This window comes from Leptopilina boulardi, unplaced genomic scaffold (genome assembly GCF_019393585.1).
Source record: "Leptopilina boulardi isolate dan_hultmark-lab unplaced genomic scaffold, ZJU_Lbou_2.1 LbouV2_273, whole genome shotgun sequence".
In the NCBI taxonomy this organism is placed as follows: Eukaryota; Metazoa; Arthropoda; class Insecta; order Hymenoptera; family Figitidae; genus Leptopilina; species Leptopilina boulardi.
The window spans coordinates 1,348-22,291 of NW_026137833.1; the positions used below are offsets into that span (position 1 = coordinate 1,348).

Here is a 20,944-nt window from a genome sequence, read left to right on the forward strand (position 1 = left end):
TTCGAAAATTTAAAAAAAAGTGTTTTTTTCGCCTCCCATACTTCGCCATACTTGGCCCATAGTTCGCCCATAGTTCGAAAATTTAAAAAAAAGTGTTTTTTTCGCCTCCCATACTTCGCCATACTTGGCCCATAGTTCGCCCATAGTTCGAAAATTTAAAAAAAAGTGTTTTTTTCGCCTCCCATACTTCGCCATACTTGGCCCATAGTTCGCCCATAGTTCAAAAATTAAAAAAAAGTGTTTTTTTCGCCTCCCATACTTCGCCATACTTGGCCCATAGTTCGAAAATTTAAAAAAAGTTTTTTTCGCCTCCCATACTTCGCCATACTTGGCCCATAGTTCGCCCATAGTTCGAAAATTTAAAAAAAAGTGTTTTTTTCGCCTCCCATACTTCGCCATACTTGGCCCATAGTTCGCCCATAGTTCGAAAATTTAAAAAAAGTGTTTTTTTCGCCTCCCATACTTCGCCATACTTGGCCCATAGTTCGCCCATAGTTCGAAAATTAAAAAAAAGTGTTTTTTTCGCCTCCCATACTTCGCCATACTTGGCCCATAGTTCGCCCATAGTTCGAAAATTTAAAAAAAAGTGTTTTTTTCGCCTCCCATACTTCGCCATACTTGGCCCATAGTTCGCCCATAGTTCGAAAATTTAAAAAAAAGTGTTTTTTTCGCCTCCCATACTTCGCCATACTTGGCCCATAGTTCGCCCATAGTTCGAAAATTTAAAAAAAAGTGTTTTTTTCGCCTCCCATACTTCGCCATACTTGGCCCATAGTTCGCCCATAGTTCGAAAATTTAAAAAAAAGTGTTTTTTTCGCCTCCCATACTTCGCCATACTTGGCCCATAGTTCGCCCATAGTTCGAAAATTTAAAAAAAGTGTTTTTTTCGCCTCCCATACTTCGCCATACTTGGCCCATAGTTCGCCCATAGTTCAAAAATTTAAAAAAAATTTTTTTTTCGCCTCCCATACTTCGCCATACTTGGCCCATAGTTCGCCCATAGTTCAAAAATTTAAAAAAAAGTGTTTTTTTCGCCACCCATACTTCGCCATACTTGGCCCATAGTTCGCCCAAAGTTCAAAAATTAAAAAAAAGTTTTTTTTTCGCCTCCCATACTTCGCCATACTTGGCCCATAGTTCGCCCATAGTTCGAAAATTTAAAAAAAAGTGTTTTTTTCGCCTCCCATACTTCGCCATACTTGGCCCATAGTTCCCCCATAGTTCGAAAATTTAAAAAAAGTGTTTTTTTCGCCTCCCATACTTCGCCATACTTGGCCCATAGTTCCCCCATAGTTCGAAAATTTAAAAAAAAGTTTTTTTTTCGCCTCCCATACTTCGCCATACTTGGCCCATAGTTCGCCCATAGTTCAAAAATTTAAAAAAAAGTGTTATTTTCGCCTTTTATACTTCGCTATACTTGGCCCATAGTTCCCCCATATTTCGAAAATTTAAAAAAAGTGTTTTTTTCGCCTCCCATACTTCTCCATACTTGTCCCATAGTTCGCCCATAGTTCAAAAATTTAAAAAAATTTTTTTTTTCGCCTCCCATACTTCGCCATACTTGGCCCATAGTTCGCCCATAGTTCAAAAATTTAAAAAAAAGTGTTTTTTTCGCCTCCCATACTTCGCCATACTTGGCCCATAGTTCGCCCATAGTTCAAAAATTAAAAAAAGTTTTTTTTTCGCCTCCCATACTTCGCCATACTTGGCCCATAGTTCGCCCATAGTTCGAAAATTTAAAAAAAAGTGTTTTTTTCGCCTCCCATACTTCGCCATACTTGGCCCATAGTTCCCCCATAGTTCGAAAATTTAAAAAAAAGTTTTTTTTCGCCTCCCATACTTCGCCATACTTGGCCCATAGTTCGCCCATAGTTCAAAAATTAAAAAAAAAGTGTATTTTTCGCCTCCCATACTTCGCCATACTTGGCCCATAGTTCGCCCATAGTTCAAAAATTAAAAAAAATTTTTTTTTCCTCCTCCCATACTTCGCCATACTTGGCCCATAGTTCCCCCATAGTTCGAAAATTTAAAAAAAAGTGTTTTTTTCGCCTCCCATACTTCGCCATACTTGGCCCATAGTTCGCCCATAGTTCAAAAATTAAAAAAAAGTTTTTTTTTCGCCTCCCATACTTCGCCATACTTGGCCCATAGTTCGCCCATAGTTCGAAAAATTAAAAAAAAGTGTTTTTTTCGCCTCCCATACTTCGCCATACTTGGCCCATAGTTCGCCCATAGTTCAAAAATTTAAAAAAAGTGTTTTTTCGCCTCCCATACTTCGCCATACTTGGCCCATAGTTCGCCCATAGTTCGAAAATTTAAAAAAAAGTGTTTTTTTCGCCTCCCATACTTCGCCATACTTGGCCCATAGTTCGCCCATAGTTCGAAAATTTAAAAAAAAGTGTTTTTTTCGCCTCCCATACTTCGCCATACTTGGCCCATAGTTCGCCCATAGTTCGAAAATTTAAAAAAAGTGTTTTTTTCGCCTCCCATACTTCGCCATACTTGGCCCATAGTTCGCCCATAGTTCGAAAATTTAAAAAAAGTGTTTTTTTCGCCTCCCATACTTCGCCATACTTGGCCCATAGTTCGCCCAAAGTTCAAAAATTAAAAAAAAGTTTTTTTTCGCCTCCCATACTTCGCCATACTTGGCCCATAGTTCGCCCATAGTTCGAAAAATTAAAAAAAAGTGTTTTTTTCGCCTCCCATACTTCGCCATACTTGGCCCATAGTTCGCCCATAGTTCGAAAATTTAAAAAAAGTGTTTTTTTCGCCTCCCATACTTCGCCATACTTGGCCCATAGTTCGCCCATAGTTCGAAAATTTAAAAAAAGTGTTTTTTTCGCCTCCCATACTTCGCCATACTTGGCCCATAGTTCGCCCATAGTTCGAAAATTTAAAAAAAGTGTTTTTTTCGCCTCCCATACTTCGCCATACTTGGCCCATAGTTCGCCCATAGTTCAAAAATTTAAAAAAAAGTTTTTTTTTCGCCTCCCATACTTCGCCATACTTGGCCCATAGTTCGCCCATAGTTCAAAAATTTAAAAAAAAGTGTTTTTTTCGCCTCCCATACTTCGCCATACTTGGCCCATAGTTCGCCCAAAGTTCAAAAATTAAAAAAAAGTTTTTTTTCGCCTCCCATACTTCGCCATACTTGGCCCATAGTTCGCCCATAGTTCGAAAATTTAAAAAAAAGTGTTTTTTTCGCCTCCCATACTTCGCCATACTTGGCCCATAGTTCGCCCATAGTTCGAAAATTTAAAAAAAGTGTTTTTTTCGCCTCCCATACTTCGCCATACTTGGCCCATAGTTCGCCCATAGTTCGAAAATTTAAAAAAAAGTTTTTTTTTCGCCTCCCATACTTCGCCATACTTGGCCCATAGTTCGCCCATAGTTCAAAAATTTAAAAAAAAGTGTTTTTTTCGCCTTTCATACTTCGCCATACTTGGCCCATAGTTCGCCCATAGTTCGAAAAATTAAAAAAAAGTTTTTTTTTCGCCTCCCATACTTCGCCATACTTGGCCCATAGTTCGCCCATAGTTCGAAAATTTAAAAAAAAGTGTTTTTTTCGCCTCCCATACTTCGCCATACTTGGCCCATAGTTCGCCCATAGTTCGAAAATTTAAAAAAAGTGTTTTTTTCGCCTCCCATACTTCGCCATACTTGGCCCATAGTTCGCCCATAGTTCGAAAATTTAAAAAAAAGTTTTTTTTCGCCTCCCATACTTCGCCATACTTGGCCCATAGTTCGCCCATAGTTCAAAAATTTAAAAAAAAGTGTTTTTTTCGCCTCCCATACTTCGCCATACTTGGCCCATAGTTCGCCCATAGTTCGAAAATTTAAAAAAAGTGTTTTTTTCGCCTCCCATACTTCGCCATACTTGGCCCATAGTTCGCCCATAGTTCAAAAATTTAAAAAAAGTTTTTTTTTCGCCTCCCATACTTCGCCATACTTGGCCCATAGTTCGCCCATAGTTCAAAAATTTAAAAAAAAGTGTTTTTTTCGCCTCCCATACTTCGCCATACTTGGCCCATAGTTCGCCCATAGTTCGAAAATTAAAAAAAAGTTTTTTTTTCGCCTCCCATACTTCGCCATACTTGGCCCATAGTTCGCCCATAGTTCGAAAATTTAAAAAAAAGTGTTTTTTTCGCCTCCCATACTTCGCCATACTTGGCCCATAGTTCGCCCATAGTTCGAAAATTTAAAAAAAAGTTTTTTTTCGCCTCCCATATTCGCCATACTTGGCCCATAGTTCGCCCATAGTTCGAAAATTTAAAAAAAAGTGTTTTTTTCGCCTCCCATACTTCGCCATACTTGGCCCATAGTTCGCCCATAGTTCAAAAATTTAAAAAAAAGTTTTTTTTTCGCCTCCCATACTTCGCCATACTTGGCCCATAGTTCGCCCATAGTTCGAAAATTTAAAAAAAGTGTTTTTTTCGCCTCCCATACTTCGCCATACTTGGCCCATAGTTCGCCCATAGTTCAAAAATTAAAAAAAAGTTTTTTTTCGCCTCCCATACTTCGCCATACTTGGCCCATAGTTCGCCCATAGTTCGAAAAATTAAAAAAAAGTGTTTTTTTCGCCTCCCATACTTCGCCATACTTGGCCCATAGTTCGCCCATAGTTCGAAAATTTAAAAAAAGTGTTTTTTTCGCCTCCCATACTTCGCCATACTTGGCCCATAGTTCGCCCATAGTTCGAAAATTTAAAAAAAAGTGTTTTTTTCGCCTCCCATACTTCGCCATACTTGGCCCATAGTTCGCCCATAGTTCGAAAATTTAAAAAAAAGTGTTTTTTTCGCCTCCCATACTTCGCCATACTTGGCCCATAGTTCGCCCATAGTTCGAAAATTTAAAAAAAGTGTTTTTTTCGCCTCCCATACTTCGCCATACTTGGCCCATAGTTCGCCCATAGTTCGAAAATTTAAAAAAAGTGTTTTTTTCGCCTCCCATACTTCGCCATACTTGGCCCATAGTTCGCCCACAGTTCAAAAATTAAAAAAAAGTTTTTTTTCGCCTCCCATACTTCGCCATACTTGGCCCATAGTTCGCCCATAGTTCGAAAAATTAAAAAAAAGTGTTTTTTTCGCCTCCCATACTTCGCCATACTTGGCCCATAGTTCGCCCATAGTTCGAAAATTTAAAAAAAGTGTTTTTTTCGCCTCCCATACTTCGCCATACTTGGCCCATAGTTCGCCCATAGTTCGAAAATTTAAAAAAAGTGTTTTTTTCGCCTCCCATACTTCGCCATACTTGGCCCATAGTTCGCCCATATTTCGAAAATTTAAAAAAAGTGTTTTTTTCGCCTCCCATACTTCGCCATACTTGTCCCATAGTTTGCCCATAGTTCAAAAATTTAAAAAAAAATTTTTTTTTCGCCTCCCATACTTCGCCATACTTGGCTCATAGTTCGCCCATAGTTCAAAAATTTAAAAAAAAGTGTTTTTTTCGCCTCCCATACTTCGCCATACTTGGCCCATAGTTCGCCCATAGTTCAAAAATTAAAAAAAAGTTTTTTTTCGCCTCCCATACTTCGCCATACTTGGCCCATAGTTCGCCCATAGTTCGAAAATTAAAAAAAAGTGTTTTTTTCGCCTCCCATACTTCGCCATACTTGGCCCATAGTTCGCCCATAGTTCGAAAATTTAAAAAAAAGTGTTTTTTTCGCCTCCCATACTTCGCCATACTTGGCCCATAGTTCGCCCATAGTTCGAAAATTTAAAAAAAAGTGTTTTTTTCGCCTCCCATACTTCGCCATACTTGGCCCATAGTTCGCCCATAGTTCGAAAATTTAAAAAAAAGTGTTTTTTTCGCCTCCCATACTTCGCCATACTTGGCCCATAGTTCGCCCATAGTTCGAAAATTTAAAAAAAAGTGTTTTTTTCGCCTCCCATACTTCGCCATACTTGGCCCATAGTTCGCCCATAGTTCGAAAATTTAAAAAAAAGTGTTTTTTTCGCCTCCCATACTTCGCCATACTTGGCCCATAGTTCGCCCATAGTTCGAAAATTTAAAAAAAGTGTTTTTTTCGCCTCCCATACTTCGCCATACTTGGCCCATAGTTCAGAAAATTTAAAAAAAGTTTTTTTTCGCCTCCCATACTTCGCCATACTTGGCCCATAGTTCGCCCATAGTTCGAAAATTTAAAAAAAAGTGTTTTTTTCGCCTCCCATACTTCGCCATACTTGGCCCATAGTTCGCCCATAGTTCGAAAATTTAAAAAAAGTGTTTTTTTCGCCTCCCATACTTCGCCATACTTGGCCCATAGTTCGCCCATAGTTCGAAAATTTAAAAAAAAGTGTTTTTTTCGCCTCCCATACTTCGCCATACTTGGCCCATAGTTCGCCCATAGTTCAAAAATTAAAAAAAAGTGTTTTTTTCGCCTCCCATACTTCGCCATACTTGGCCCATAGTTCGCCCATAGTTCGAAAATTTAAAAAAAAGTGTTTTTTTCGCCTCCCATACTTCGCCATACTTGGCCCATAGTTCGCCCATAGTTCGAAAATTTAAAAAAAAGTGTTTTTTTCGCCTCCCATACTTCGCCATACTTGGCCCATAGTTCGCCCATAGTTCGAAAATTTAAAAAAAAGTGTTTTTTTCGCCTCCCATACTTCGCCATACTTGGCCCATAGTTCGAAAATTTAAAAAAAGTTTTTTTCGCCTCCCATACTTCGCCATACTTGGCCCATAGTTCGCCCATAGTTCGAAAATTTAAAAAAAAGTGTTTTTTTCGCCTCCCATACTTCGCCATACTTGGCCCATAGTTCGCCCATAGTTCGAAAATTTAAAAAAAAGTGTTTTTTTCGCCTCCCATACTTCGCCATACTTGGCCCATAGTTCGCCCAAAGTTCAAAAATTAAAAAAAAGTTTTTTTTCGCCTCCCATACTTCGCCATACTTGGCCCATAGTTCGCCCATAGTTCGAAAATTTAAAAAAAAGTGTTTTTTTCGCCTCCCATACTTCGCCATACTTGGCCCATAGTTCGCCCATAGTTCGAAAATTTAAAAAAAAGTGTTTTTTTCGCCTCCCATACTTCGCCATACTTGGCCCATAGTTCGCCCATAGTTCGAAAATTTAAAAAAAAGTGTTTTTTTCGCCTCCCATACTTCGCCATACTTGGCCCATAGTTCGCCCATAGTTCGAAAATTTAAAAAAAAGTGTTTTTTTCGCCTCCCATACTTCGCCATACTTGGCCCATAGTTCGCCCATAGTTCGAAAATTTAAAAAAAAGTGTTTTTTTCGCCTCCCATACTTCGCCATACTTGGCCCATAGTTCGCCCATAGTTCGAAAATTTAAAAAAAAGTGTTTTTTTCGCCTCCCATACTTCGCCATACTTGGCCCATAGTTCGCCCATAGTTCGAAAATTTAAAAAAAAGTGTTTTTTTCGCCTCCCATACTTCGCCATACTTGGCCCATAGTTCGCCCATAGTTCGAAAATTTAAAAAAAGTGTTTTTTTCGCCTCCCATACTTCGCCATACTTGGCCCATAGTTCGCCCATAGTTCGAAAATTAAAAAAAAGTGTTTTTTTCGCCTCCCATACTTCGCCATACTTGGCCCATAGTTCGAAAATTTAAAAAAAGTGTTTTTTTCGCCTCCCATACTTCGCCATACTTGGCCCATAGTTCGCCCATAGTTCGAAAATTTAAAAAAAAGTGTTTTTTTCGCCTCCCATACTTCGCCATACTTGGCCCATAGTTCGCCCATAGTTCGAAAATTTAAAAAAAGTGTTTTTTTCGCCTCCCATACTTCGCCATACTTGGCCCATAGTTCGCCCATAGTTCGAAAATTTAAAAAAAAGTGTTTTTTTCGCCTCCCATACTTCGCCATACTTGGCCCATAGTTCGCCCATAGTTCGAAAATTTAAAAAAAAGTGTTTTTTTCGCCTCCCATACTTCGCCATACTTGGCCCATAGTTCGCCCATAGTTCGAAAATTTAAAAAAAAGTGTTTTTTTCGCCTCCCATACTTCGCCATACTTGGCCCATAGTTCGCCCATAGTTCAAAAATTAAAAAAAAGTGTTTTTTTCGCCTCCCATACTTCGCCATACTTGGCCCATAGTTCGAAAATTTAAAAAAAAGTTTTTTTTCGCCTCCCATACTTCGCCATACTTGGCCCATAGTTCGCCCATAGTTCGAAAATTTAAAAAAAAGTGTTTTTTTCGCCTCCCATACTTCGCCATACTTGGCCCATAGTTCGCCCATAGTTCGAAAATTTAAAAAAAGTGTTTTTTTCGCCTCCCATACTTCGCCATACTTGGCCCATAGTTCGCCCATAGTTCGAAAATTTAAAAAAAGTGTTTTTTTCGCCTCCCATACTTCGCCATACTTGGCCCATAGTTCGCCCATAGTTCAAAAATTAAAAAAAAGTTTTTTTTCGCCTCCCATACTTCGCCATACTTGGCCCCTAGTTCGCCCATAGTTCGAAAAATTAAAAAAAAGTGTTTTTTTCGCCTCCCATACTTCGCCATACTTGGCCCATAGTTCGCCCATAGTTCGAAAATTTAAAAAAAAGTGTTTTTTTCGCCTCCCATACTTCGCCATACTTGGCCCATAGTTCGAAAATTTAAAAAAAAGTGTTTTTTTCGCCTCCCATACTTCGCCATACTTGGCCCATAGTTCGAAAATTTAAAAAAAGTTTTTTTTCGCCTCCCATACTTCGCCATACTTGGCCCATAGTTCGCCCATAGTTCGAAAATTTAAAAAAAAGTGTTTTTTTCGCCTCCCATACTTCGCCATACTTGGCCCATAGTTCGCCCATAGTTCGAAAATTTAAAAAAAAGTGTTTTTTTCGCCTCCCATACTTCGCCATACTTGGCCCATAGTTCGCCCATAGTTCGAAAATTTAAAAAAAAGTGTTTTTTTCGCCTCCCATACTTCGCCATACTTGGCCCATAGTTCGCCCATAGTTCGAAAAATTAAAAAAATTGTTTTTTTCGCTTCCCATACTTCGCCATACTTGGCTTATAGTTCGCCCATAGTTCGAACATTTAAAAAAAAGTGTTTTTTTCGCCTCCCATACTTCGCCATACTTGGCCCATAGTTCGCCCATAGTTCGAAAATTTAAAAAAAAGTGTTTTTTTCGCCTCCCATACTTCGCCATACTTGGCCCATAGTTCGCCCATAGTTCGAAAATTTAAAAAAAAGTGTTTTTTTCGCCTCCCATACTTCGCCATACTTGGCCCATAGTTCGCCCATAGTTCGAAAATTTAAAAAAAAGTGTTTTTTTCGCCTCCCATACTTCGCCATACTTGGCCCATAGTTCGCCCATAGTTCGAAAATTTAAAAAAAGTGTTTTTTTCGCCTCCCATACTTCGCCATACTTGGCCCATAGTTCGCCCATAGTTCAAAATTTAAAAAAAAGTTTTTTTTCGCCTCCCATACTTCGCCATACTTGGCCCATAGTTCGCCCATAGTTCGAAAATTTAAAAAAAAGTGTTTTTTTCGCCTCCCATACTTCGCCATACTTGGCCCATAGTTCGCCCATAGTTCGAAAATTTAAAAAAAAGTGTTTTTTTCGCCTCCCATACTTCGCCATACTTGGCCCATAGTTCGAAAATTTAAAAAAAGTGTTTTTTTCGCCTCCCATACTTCGCCATACTTGGCCCATAGTTCGAAAATTTAAAAAAAGTGTTTTTTTCGCCTCCCATACTTCGCCATACTTGGCCCATAGTTCGCCCATAGTTCGAAAATTTAAAAAAAAGTGTTTTTTTCGCCTCCCATACTTCGCCATACTTGGCCCATAGTTCGCCCATAGTTCGAAAATTTAAAAAAAAGTGTTTTTTTCGCCTCCCATACTTCGCCATACTTGGCCCATAGTTCGCCCATAGTTCGAAAATTTAAAAAAAGTGTTTTTTTCGCCTCCCATACTTCGCCATACTTGGCCCATAGTTCGCCCATAGTTCGAAAATTTAAAAAAAGTGTTTTTTTCGCCTCCCATACTTCGCCATACTTGGCCCATAGTTCGCCCATAGTTCGAAAATTTAAAAAAAAGTGTTTTTTTCGCCTCCCATACTTCGCCATACTTGGCCCATAGTTCGCCCATAGTTCGAAAATTTAAAAAAAGTGTTTTTTTCGCCTCCCATACTTCGCCATACTTGGCCCATAGTTCGCCCATAGTTCAAAAATTTAAAAAAAAGTGTTTTTTTCGCCTCCCATACTTCGCCATACTTGGCCCATAGTTCGCCCATAGTTCGAAAATTTAAAAAAAAGTGTTTTTTTCGCCTCCCATACTTCGCCATACTTGGCCCATAGTTCGCCCATAGTTCGAAAATTTAAAAAAAGTGTTTTTTTCGCCTCCCATACTTCGCCATACTTGGCCCATAGTTCGCCCATAGTTCGAAAATTTAAAAAAAAGTGTTTTTTTCGCCTCCCATACTTCGCCATACTTGGCCCATAGTTCGCCCATAGTTCGAAAATTTAAAAAAAAGTGTTTTTTTCGCCTCCCATACTTCGCCATACTTGGCCCATAGTTCGCCCATAGTTCGAAAATTTAAAAAAAGTGTTTTTTTCGCCTCCCATACTTCGCCATACTTGGCCCATAGTTCGCCCATAGTTCGAAAATTTAAAAAAAAGTGTTTTTTTCGCCTCCCATACTTCGCCATACTTGGCCCATAGTTCGCCCATAGTTCGAAAATTTAAAAAAAGTTTTTTTTCGCCTCCCATACTTCGCCATACTTGGCCCATAGTTCGCCCATAGTTCGAAAATTTAAAAAAAGTGTTTTTTTCGCCTCCCATACTTCGCCATACTTGGCCCATAGTTCGCCCATAGTTCAAAAATTAAAAAAAAGTGTTTTTTTCGCCTCCCATACTTCGCCATACTTGGCCCATAGTTCGCCCATAGTTCGAAAATTTAAAAAAAAGTGTTTTTTTCGCCTCCCATACTTCGCCATACTTGGCCCATAGTTCGCCCATAGTTCGAAAATTTAAAAAAAAGTGTTTTTTTCGCCTCCCATACTTCGCCATACTTGGCCCATAGTTCGAAAATTTAAAAAAAAGTGTTTTTTTCGCCTCCCATACTTCGCCATACTTGGCCCATAGTTCGAAAATTTAAAAAAAGTGTTTTTTTCGCCTCCCATACTTCGCCATACTTGGCCCATAGTTCGCCCATAGTTCGAAAATTTAAAAAAAAGTGTTTTTTTCGCCTCCCATACTTCGCCATACTTGGCCCATAGTTCGCCCATAGTTCGAAAATTTAAAAAAAAGTGTTTTTTTCGCCTCCCATACTTCGCCATACTTGGCCCATAGTTCGCCCATAGTTCGAAAATTTAAAAAAAGTGTTTTTTTCGCCTCCCATACTTCGCCATACTTGGCCCATAGTTCGCCCATAGTTCGAAAATTTAAAAAAAAGTGTTTTTTTCGCCTCCCATACTTCGCCATACTTGGCCCATAGTTCGCCCATAGTTCAAAAATTTAAAAAAAAGTGTTTTTTTCGCCTCCCATACTTCGCCATACTTGGCCCATAGTTCGCCCATAGTTCGAAAATTTAAAAAAAAGTGTTTTTTTCGCCTCCCATACTTCGCCATACTTGGCCCATAGTTCGCCCATAGTTCGAAAATTTAAAAAAAGTGTTTTTTTCGCCTCCCATACTTCGCCATACTTGGCCCATAGTTCGCCCATAGTTCGAAAATTTAAAAAAAAGTGTTTTTTTCGCCTCCCATACTTCGCCATACTTGGCCCATAGTTCGCCCATAGTTCAAAATTTAAAAAAAAGTGTTTTTTTCGCCTCCCATACTTCGCCATACTTGGCCCATAGTTCGCCCATAGTTCGAAAATTTAAAAAAAAGTGTTTTTTTCGCCTCCCATACTTCGCCATACTTGGCCCATAGTTCGCCCATAGTTCGAAAATTTAAAAAAAGTGTTTTTTTCGCCTCCCATACTTCGCCATACTTGGCCCATAGTTCGCCCATAGTTCGAAAATTAAAAAAAAGTGTTTTTTTCGCCTCCCATACTTCGCCATACTTGGCCCATAGTTCGAAAATTTAAAAAAAGTTTTTTTTCGCCTCCCATACTTCGCCATACTTGGCCCATAGTTCGCCCATAGTTCGAAAATTTAAAAAAAGTGTTTTTTTCGCCTCCCATACTTCGCCATACTTGGCCCATAGTTCCCCCATAGTTCGAAAATTTAAAAAAAGTGTTTTTTTCGCCTCCCATACTTCGCCATACTTGGCCCATAGTTCGCCCATAGTTCAAAAATTAAAAAAAAGTGTTTTTTTCGCCTCCCATACTTCGCCATACTTGGCCCATAGTTCGCCCGTAGTTCGAAAATTAAAAAAAAAGTGTTTTTTTCGCCTCCCATACTTCGCCATACTTGGCCCATAGTTCGCCCATAGTTCGAAAATTTAAAAAAAGTGTTTTTTTCGCCTCCCATACTTCGCCATACTTGGCCCATAGTTCGCCCATAGTTCAAAAATTAAAAAAAAGTGTTTTTTTCGCCTCCCATACTTCGCCATACTTGGCCCATAGTTCGAAAATTTAAAAAAAGTTTTTTTCGCCTCCCATACTTCGCCATACTTGGCCCATAGTTCGCCCATAGTTCAAAAATTTAAAAAAAAGTGTTTTTTTCGCCTCCTATACTTCGCCATACTTGGCCCATAGTTCGCCCATATTTCGAAAATTTAAAAAAAGTGTTTTTTTCGCCTCCCATACTTCGCCATACTTGGCCCATAGTTCGCCCATAGTTCAAAAATTAAAAAAAAGTTTTTTTTCGCCTCCCATACTTCGCCATACTTGGCCCATAGTTCGCCCATAGTTCGAACATTTAAAAAAAAGTGTTTTTTTCGCCTCCCATACTTCGCCATACTTGGCCCATAGTTCGCCCATAGTTCGAAAATTTAAAAAAAGTTTTTTTTTCGCCTCCCATACTTCGCCATACTTGGCCCATAGTTCCCCCATATTTCGAAAATTTAAAAAAAGTGTTTTTTTCGCCTCCCATACTTCGCCATACTTGGCCCATAGTTCGCCCATAGTTCAAAAATTAAAAAAAAGTGTTTTTTTCGCCTCCCATACTTCGCCATACTTGGCCCATAGTTCGCCCGTAGTTCGAAAATTTAAAAAAAAGTGTTTTTTTCGCCTCCCATACTTCGCCATACTTGGCCCATAGTTCGCCCATAGTTCGAAAATTTAAAAAAAAGTGTTTTTTTCGCCTCCCATACTTCGCCATACTTGGCCCATAGTTCGAAAATTTAAAAAAAAGTGTTTTTTTCGCCTCCCATACTTCGCCATACTTGGCCCATAGTTCGAAAATTTAAAAAAAGTTTTTTTTCGCCTCCCATACTTCGCCATACTTGGCCCATAGTTCGCCCATAGTTCAAAAATTTAAAAAAAAGTGTTTTTTTCGCCTCCCATACTTCGCCATACTTGGCCCATAGTTCGCCCGTAGTTCGAAAATTTAAAAAAAAGTGTTTTTTTCGCCTCCCATACTTCGCCATACTTGGCCCATAGTTCGCCCATAGTTCGAAAATTTAAAAAAAGTGTTTTTTTCGCCTCCCATACTTCGCCATACTTGGCCCATAGTTCGCCCATAGTTCAAAAATTAAAAAAGTGTTTTTTTCGCCTCCCATACTTCGCCATACTTGGCCCATAGTTCGCCCATAGTTCGAAAATTTAAAAAAAAGTGTTTTTTTCGCCTCCCATACTTCGCCATACTTGGCCCATAGTTCGCCCATAGTTCGAAAATTTAAAAAAAAGTGTTTTTTTCGCCTCCCATACTTCGCCATACTTGGCCCATAGTTCGCCCATAGTTCAAAAATTTAAAAAAAAGTGTTTTTTTCGCCTCCCATACTTCGCCATACTTGGCCCATAGTTCGCCCATAGTTCGAAAATTTAAAAAAAAGTGTTTTTTTCGCCTCCCATACTTCGCCATACTTGGCCCATAGTTCGCCCATAGTTCGAAAATTTAAAAAAAGTGTTTTTTTCGCCTCCCATACTTCGCCATACTTGGCCCATAGTTCGCCCATAGTTCGAAAATTTAAAAAAAAGTGTTTTTTTCGCCTCCCATACTTCGCCATACTTGGCCCATAGTTCGCCCATAGTTCGAAAATTTAAAAAAAAGTGTTTTTTTCGCCTCCCATACTTCGCCATACTTGGCCCATAGTTCGCCCATAGTTCGAAAATTTAAAAAAAAGTGTTTTTTTCGCCTCCCATACTTCGCCATACTTGGCCCATAGTTCGCCCATAGTTCGAAAATTTAAAAAAAAGTGTTTTTTTCGCCTCCCATACTTCGCCATACTTGGCCCATAGTTCGCCCATAGTTCGAAAATTTAAAAAAAAGTGTTTTTTTCGCCTCCCATACTTCGCCATACTTGGCCCATAGTTCGCCCATAGTTCGAAAATTTAAAAAAAGTGTTTTTTTCGCCTCCCATACTTCGCCATACTTGGCCCATAGTTCGCCCATAGTTCGAAAATTTAAAAAAAAGTGTTTTTTTCGCCTCCCATACTTCGCCATACTTGGCCCATAGTTCGCCCATAGTTCGAAAATTTAAAAAAAAGTGTTTTTTTCGCCTCCCATACTTCGCCATACTTGGCCCATAGTTCGCCCATAGTTCGAAAATTTAAAAAAAAGTGTTTTTTTCGCCTCCCATACTTCGCCATACTTGGCCCATAGTTCGAAAATTTAAAAAAAAGTGTTTTTTTCGCCTCCCATACTTCGCCATACTTGGCCCATAGTTCGAAAATTTAAAAAAAGTTTTTTTCGCCTCCCATACTTCGCCATACTTGGCCCATAGTTCGCCCATAGTTCGAAAATTTAAAAAAAAGTGTTTTTTTCGCCTCCCATACTTCGCCATACTTGGCCCATAGTTCGCCCATAGTTCGAAAATTTAAAAAAAGTGTTTTTTTCGCCTCCCATACTTCGCCATACTTGGCCCATAGTTCGCCCATAGTTCGAAAATTTAAAAAAAAGTGTTTTTTTCGCCTCCCATACTTCGCCATACTTGGCCCATAGTTCGAAAATTTAAAAAAAAGTGTTTTTTTCGCCTCCCATACTTCGCCATACTTGGCCCATAGTTCGAAAATTTAAAAAAAGTTTTTTTCGCCTCCCATACTTCGCCATACTTGGCCCATAGTTCGCCCATAGTTCAAAAATTTAAAAAAAAGTGTTTTTTTCGCCTCCCATACTTCGCCATACTTGGCCCATAGTTCGCCCATAGTTCGAAAATTTAAAAAAAAGTGTTTTTTTCGCCTCCCATACTTCGCCATACTTGGCCCATAGTTCGCCCATAGTTCGAAAATTTAAAAAAAAGTGTTTTTTTCGCCTCCCATACTTCGCCATACTTGGCCCATAGTTCGAAAATTTAAAAAAAAGTGTTTTTTTCGCCTCCCATACTTCGCCATACTTGGCCCATAGTTCGAAAATTTAAAAAAAGTTTTTTTCGCCTCCCATACTTCGCCATACTTGGCCCATAGTTCGCCCATAGTTCAAAAATTTAAAAAAAAGTGTTTTTTTCGCCTCCCATACTTCGCCATACTTGGCCCATAGTTCGCCCATAGTTCGAAAATTTAAAAAAAAGTGTTTTTTTCGCCTCCCATACTTCGCCATACTTGGCCCATAGTTCGCCCATAGTTCGAAAATTTAAAAAAAGTGTTTTTTTCGCCTCCCATACTTCGCCATACTTGGCCCATAGTTCGCCCATAGTTCGAAAATTTAAAAAAAAGTGTTTTTTTCGCCTCCCATACTTCGCCATACTTGGCCCATAGTTCGCCCATAGTTCAAAAATTTAAAAAAAAGTGTTTTTTTCGCCTCCCATACTTCGCCATACTTGGCCCATAGTTCGCCCATAGTTCGAAAATTTAAAAAAAAGTGTTTTTTTCGCCTCCCATACTTCGCCATACTTGGCCCATAGTTCGCCCATAGTTCGAAAATTTAAAAAAAAGTGTTTTTTTCGCCTCCCATACTTCGCCATACTTGGCCCATAGTTCGCCCATAGTTCGAAAATTTAAAAAAAAGTGTTTTTTTCGCCTCCCATACTTCGCCATACTTGGCCCATAGTTCGCCCATAGTTCAAAAATTTAAAAAAAAGTGTTTTTTTCGCCTCCCATACTTCGCCATACTTGGCCCATAGTTCGCCCATAGTTCGAAAATTTAAAAAAAAGTGTTTTTTTCGCCTCCCATACTTCGCCATACTTGGCCCATAGTTCGCCCATAGTTCGAAAATTTAAAAAAAGTGTTTTTTTCGCCTCCCATACTTCGCCATACTTGGCCCATAGTTCGCCCATAGTTCAAAATTTAAAAAAAAGTGTTTTTTTCGCCTCCCATACTTCGCCATACTTGGCCCATAGTTCGAAAATTTAAAAAAAGTTTTTTTTCGCCTCCCATACTTCGCCATACTTGGCCCATAGTTCGCCCATAGTTCGAAAATTTAAAAAAAAGTGTTTTTTTCGCCTCCCATACTTCGCCATACTTGGCCCATAGTTCGCCCATAGTTCGAAAATTTAAAAAAAGTGTTTTTTTCGCCTCCCATACTTCGCCATACTTGGCCCATAGTTCGCCCATAGTTCAAAAATTTAAAAAAAAGTGTTTTTTTCGCCTCCCATACTTCGCCATACTTGGCCCATAGTTCGCCCATAGTTCGAAAATTTAAAAAAAAGTGTTTTTTTCGCCTCCCATACTTCGCCATACTTGGCCCATAGTTCGCCCATAGTTCGAAAATTTAAAAAAAAGTGTTTTTTTCGCCTCCCATACTTCGCCATACTTGGCCCATAGTTCGCCCATAGTTCAAAAATTAAAAAAAAGTGTTTTTTTCGCCTCCCATACTTCGCCATACTTGGCCCATAGTTCGAAAATTTAAAAAAAAGTTTTTTTTCGCCTCCCATACTTCGCCATACTTGGCCCATAGTTCGCCCATAGTTCAAAAATTTAAAAAAAAGTGTTTTTTTCGCCTCCCATACTTCGCCATACTTGGCCCATAGTTCGCCCATAGTTCGAAAATTTAAAAAAAGTGTTTTTTTCGCCTCCCATACTTCGCCATACTTGGCCCATATTTCGCCCATAGTTCAAAAATTTAAAAAAAAGTTTTTTTTCGCCTCCCATACTTCGCCATACTTGGCCCATAGTTCGCCCATAGTTCGAAAATTTAAAAAAAAGTGTTTTTTTCGCCTCCCATACTTCGCCATACTTGGCCCATAGTTCGCCCATAGTTCGAAAATTTAAAAAAAAGTTTTTTTTTCGCCTCCCATACTTCGCCATACTTGGCCCATAGTTCGCCCATAGTTCGAAAATTTAAAAAAAGTGTTTTTTTCGCCTCCCATACTTCGCCATACTTGGCCCATAGTTCGCCCATAGTTCAAAAATTAAAAAAAAGTTTTTTTTCGCCTCCCATACTTCGCCATACTTGGCCCATAGTTCGCCCATAGTTCGAAAATTTAAAAAAAAGTGTTTTTTTCGCCTCCCATACTTCGCCATACTTGGCCCATAGTTCGCCCATAGTTCGAAAATTTAAAAAAAAGTGTTTTTTTCGCCTCCCATACTTCGCCATACTTGGCCCATAGTTCGAAAATTTAAAAAAAAGTGTTTTTTTCGCCTCCCATACTTCGCCATACTTGGCCCATAGTTCGAAAATTTAAAAAAAGTTTTTTTTCGCCTCCCATACTTCGCCATACTTGGCCCATAGTTCGCCCATAGTTCAAAAATTTAAAAAAAAGTGTTTTTTTCGCCTCCCATACTTCGCCATACTTGGCCCATAGTTCGCCCATAGTTCGAAAATTTAAAAAAAAGTGTTTTTTTCGCCTCCCATACTTCGCCATACTTGGCCCATAGTTCGCCCATAGTTCGAAAATTTAAAAAAAGTGTTTTTTTCGCCTCCCATACTTCGCCATACTTGGCCCATAGTTCGCCCATAGTTCAAAAATTTAAAAAAAGTGTTTTTTTCGCCTCCCATACTTCGCCATACTTGGCCCATAGTTCGCCCATAGTTCGAAAATTTAAAAAAAAGTGTTTTTTTCGCCTCCCATACTTCGCCATACTTGGCCCATAGTTCGCCCATAGTTCGAAAATTTAAAAAAAAGTGTTTTTTTCGCCTCCCATACTTCGCCATACTTGGCCCATAGTTCGCCCATAGTTCAAAAATTTAAAAAAAAGTGTTTTTTTCGCCTCCCATACTTCGCCATACTTGGCCCATAGTTCGCCCATAGTTCGAAAATTTAAAAAAAAGTGTTTTTTTCGCCTCCCATACTTCGCCATACTTGGCCCATAGTTCGCCCATAGTTCGAAAATTTAAAAAAAGTGTTTTTTTCGCCTCCCATACTTCGCCATACTTGGCCCATAGTTCGCCCATAGTTCGAAAATTTAAAAAAAAGTGTTTTTTTCGCCTCCCATACTTCGCCATACTTGGCCCATAGTTCGCCCATAGTTCGAAAATTTAAAAAAAAGTGTTTTTTTCGCCTCCCATACTTCGCCATACTTGGCCCATAGTTCGCCCATAGTTCGAAAATTTAAAAAAAGTGTTTTTTTCGCCTCCCATACTTCGCCATACTTGGCCCATAGTTCGCCCATAGTTCGAAAATTTAAAAAAAAGTGTTTTTTTCGCCTCCCATACGTCGCCATACTTGGCCCATAGTTCGCCCATAGTTCAAAAATTTTAAAAAAGTATTTTTTCGCCTCCCATACTTCGCCATACTTGGCCCATAGTTCGCCCATAGTTCGAAAATTTAAAAAAAGTGTTTTTTTCGCCTCCCATACTTCGCCATACTTGGCCCATAGTTCGCCCAAAGTTCAAAAATTAAAAAAAAGTTTTTTTTCGCCTCCCATACTTCGCCATACTTGGCCCATAGTTCGCCCATAGTTCGAAAATTTAAAAAAAAGTGTTTTATTCGCCTCCCATACTTCGCCATACTTGGCCCATAGTTCGAAAATTTAAAAAAAAGTGTTTTTTTCGCCTCCCATACTTCGCCATACTTGGCCCATAGTTCGAAAATTTAAAAAAAGTTATTTTTCGCCTCCCATACTTCGCCATACTTGGCCCATAGTTCGCCCATAGTTCGAAAATTTAAAAAAAAGTGTTTTTTTCGCCTCCCATACTTCGCCATACTTGGCCCATAGTTCGCCCATAGTTCGAAAATTTTAAAAAAAGTGTTTTTTTCGCCTCCCATACTTCGCCATACTTGGCCCATAGTTCGCCCATAGTTCGAAAATTTAAAAAAAAGTGTTTTTTTCGCCTCCCATACTTCGCCATACTTGGCCCATAGTTCGCCCATAGTTCGAAAATTTAAAAAAAAGTGTTTTTTTCGCCTCCCATACTTCGCCATACTTGGCCCATAGTTCGCCCATAGTTCGAAAATTTAAAAAAAAGTGTTTTTTTCGCCTCCCATACTTCGCCATACTTGGCCCATAGTTCGCCCATAGTTCGAAAATTTAAAAAAAGTGTTTTTTTCGCCTCCCATACTTCGCCATACTTGGCCCATAGTTCGCCCATAGTTCGAAAAATTAAAAAAAAGTGTTTTTTTCGCCTCCCATACTTCGCCATACTTGGCCCATAGTTCGCCCATAGTTCGAAAATTTAAAAAAAAGTGTTTTATTCGCCTCCCATACTTCGCCATACTTGGCCCATAGTTCGAAAATTTAAAAAAAAGTGTTTTTTTCGCCTCCCATACTTCGCCATACTTGGCCCATAGTTCGAAAATTTAAAAAAAGTTTTTTTCGCCTCCCATACTTCGCCATACTTGGCCCATAGTTCGCCCATAGTTCGAAAATTTAAAAAAAAGTGTTTTTTTCGCCTCCCATACTTCGCCATACTTGGCCCATAGTTCGCCCATAGTTCGAAAATTTAAAAAAAAGTGTTTTTTTCGCCTCCCATACTTCGCCATACTTGGCCCATAGTTCGCCCATAGTTCGAAAATTTAAAAAAAAGTGTTTTTTTCGCCTCCCATACTTCGCCATACTTGGCCCATAGTTCGCCCATAGTTCGAAAATTTAAAAAAAAGTGTTTTTTTCGCCTCCCATACTTCGCCATACTTGGCCCATAGTTCGCCCATAGTTCGAAAATTTAAAAAAAAGTGTTTTTTTCGCCTCCCATACTTCGCCATACTTGGCCCATAGTTCGCCCATAGTTCGAAAATTTAAAAAAAAGTGTTTTTTTCGCCTCCCATACTTCGCCATACTTGGCCCATAGTTCGCCCATAGTTCGAAAATTTAAAAAAAGTGTTTTTTTCGCCTCCCATACTTCGCCATACTTGGCCCATAGTTCGCCCATAGTTCGAAAATTTAAAAAAAAGTGTTTTTTTCGCCTCCCATACTTCGCCATACTTGGCCCATAGTTCGCCCATAGTTCGAAAATTTAAAAAAAAGTGTTTTTTTCGCCTCCCATACTTCGCCATACTTGGCCCATAGTTCCCCATAGTTCAAAATTTAAAAAAAAGTGTTTTTTTCGCCTCCCATACTTCGCCATACTTGGCCCATAGTTCGCCCATAGTTCGAAAAATTAAAAAAAAGTGTTTTTTTCGCCTCCCATACTTCGCCATACTTGGCCCATAGTTCGCCCATAGTTCGAAAATTTAAAAAAAAGTGTTTTATTCGCCTCCCATACTTCGCCATACTTGGCCCATAGTTCGAAAATTTAAAAAAAAGTGTTTTTTTCGCCTCCCATACTTCGCCATACTTGGCCCATAGTTCGAAAATTTAAAAAAAGTGTTTTTTTCGCCTCCCATACTTCGCCATACTTGGCCCATAGTTCGCCCATAGTTCAAAAATTTAAAAAAAAGTGTTTTTTTCGCCTCCCATACTTCGCCATACTTGGCCCATAGTTCGCCCATAGTTCGAAAATTTAAAAAAAAGTGTTTTTTTCGCCTCCCATACTTCGCCATACTTGGCCCATAGTTCGCCCATAGTTCGAAAATTTTGAAAAAAGTGTTTTTTTCGCCTCCCATACTTCGCCATACTTGGCCCATAGTTCGCCCATAGTTCGAAAATTTAAAAAAAAGTGTTTTTTTCGCCTCCCATACTTCGCCATACTTGGC

At 39.2% G+C, this 20,944-nt stretch overlaps 1 long non-coding RNA gene across 1 annotated transcript; it reads left to right on the top strand.

Moving 5' to 3' along the window:
* Nucleotides 1-2,310: 2,310 nt before the first annotated feature.
* Nucleotides 2,311-19,735, top strand: LOC127281530 (uncharacterized). Its single transcript, XR_007843048.1, has 5 exons — nucleotides 2,311-3,192; nucleotides 12,058-12,693; nucleotides 12,839-13,250; nucleotides 18,723-19,560; nucleotides 19,623-19,735. It is a non-coding gene; the product is annotated as an uncharacterized LOC127281530 (long non-coding RNA).
* Nucleotides 19,736-20,944: the final 1,209 nt, after the last annotated feature.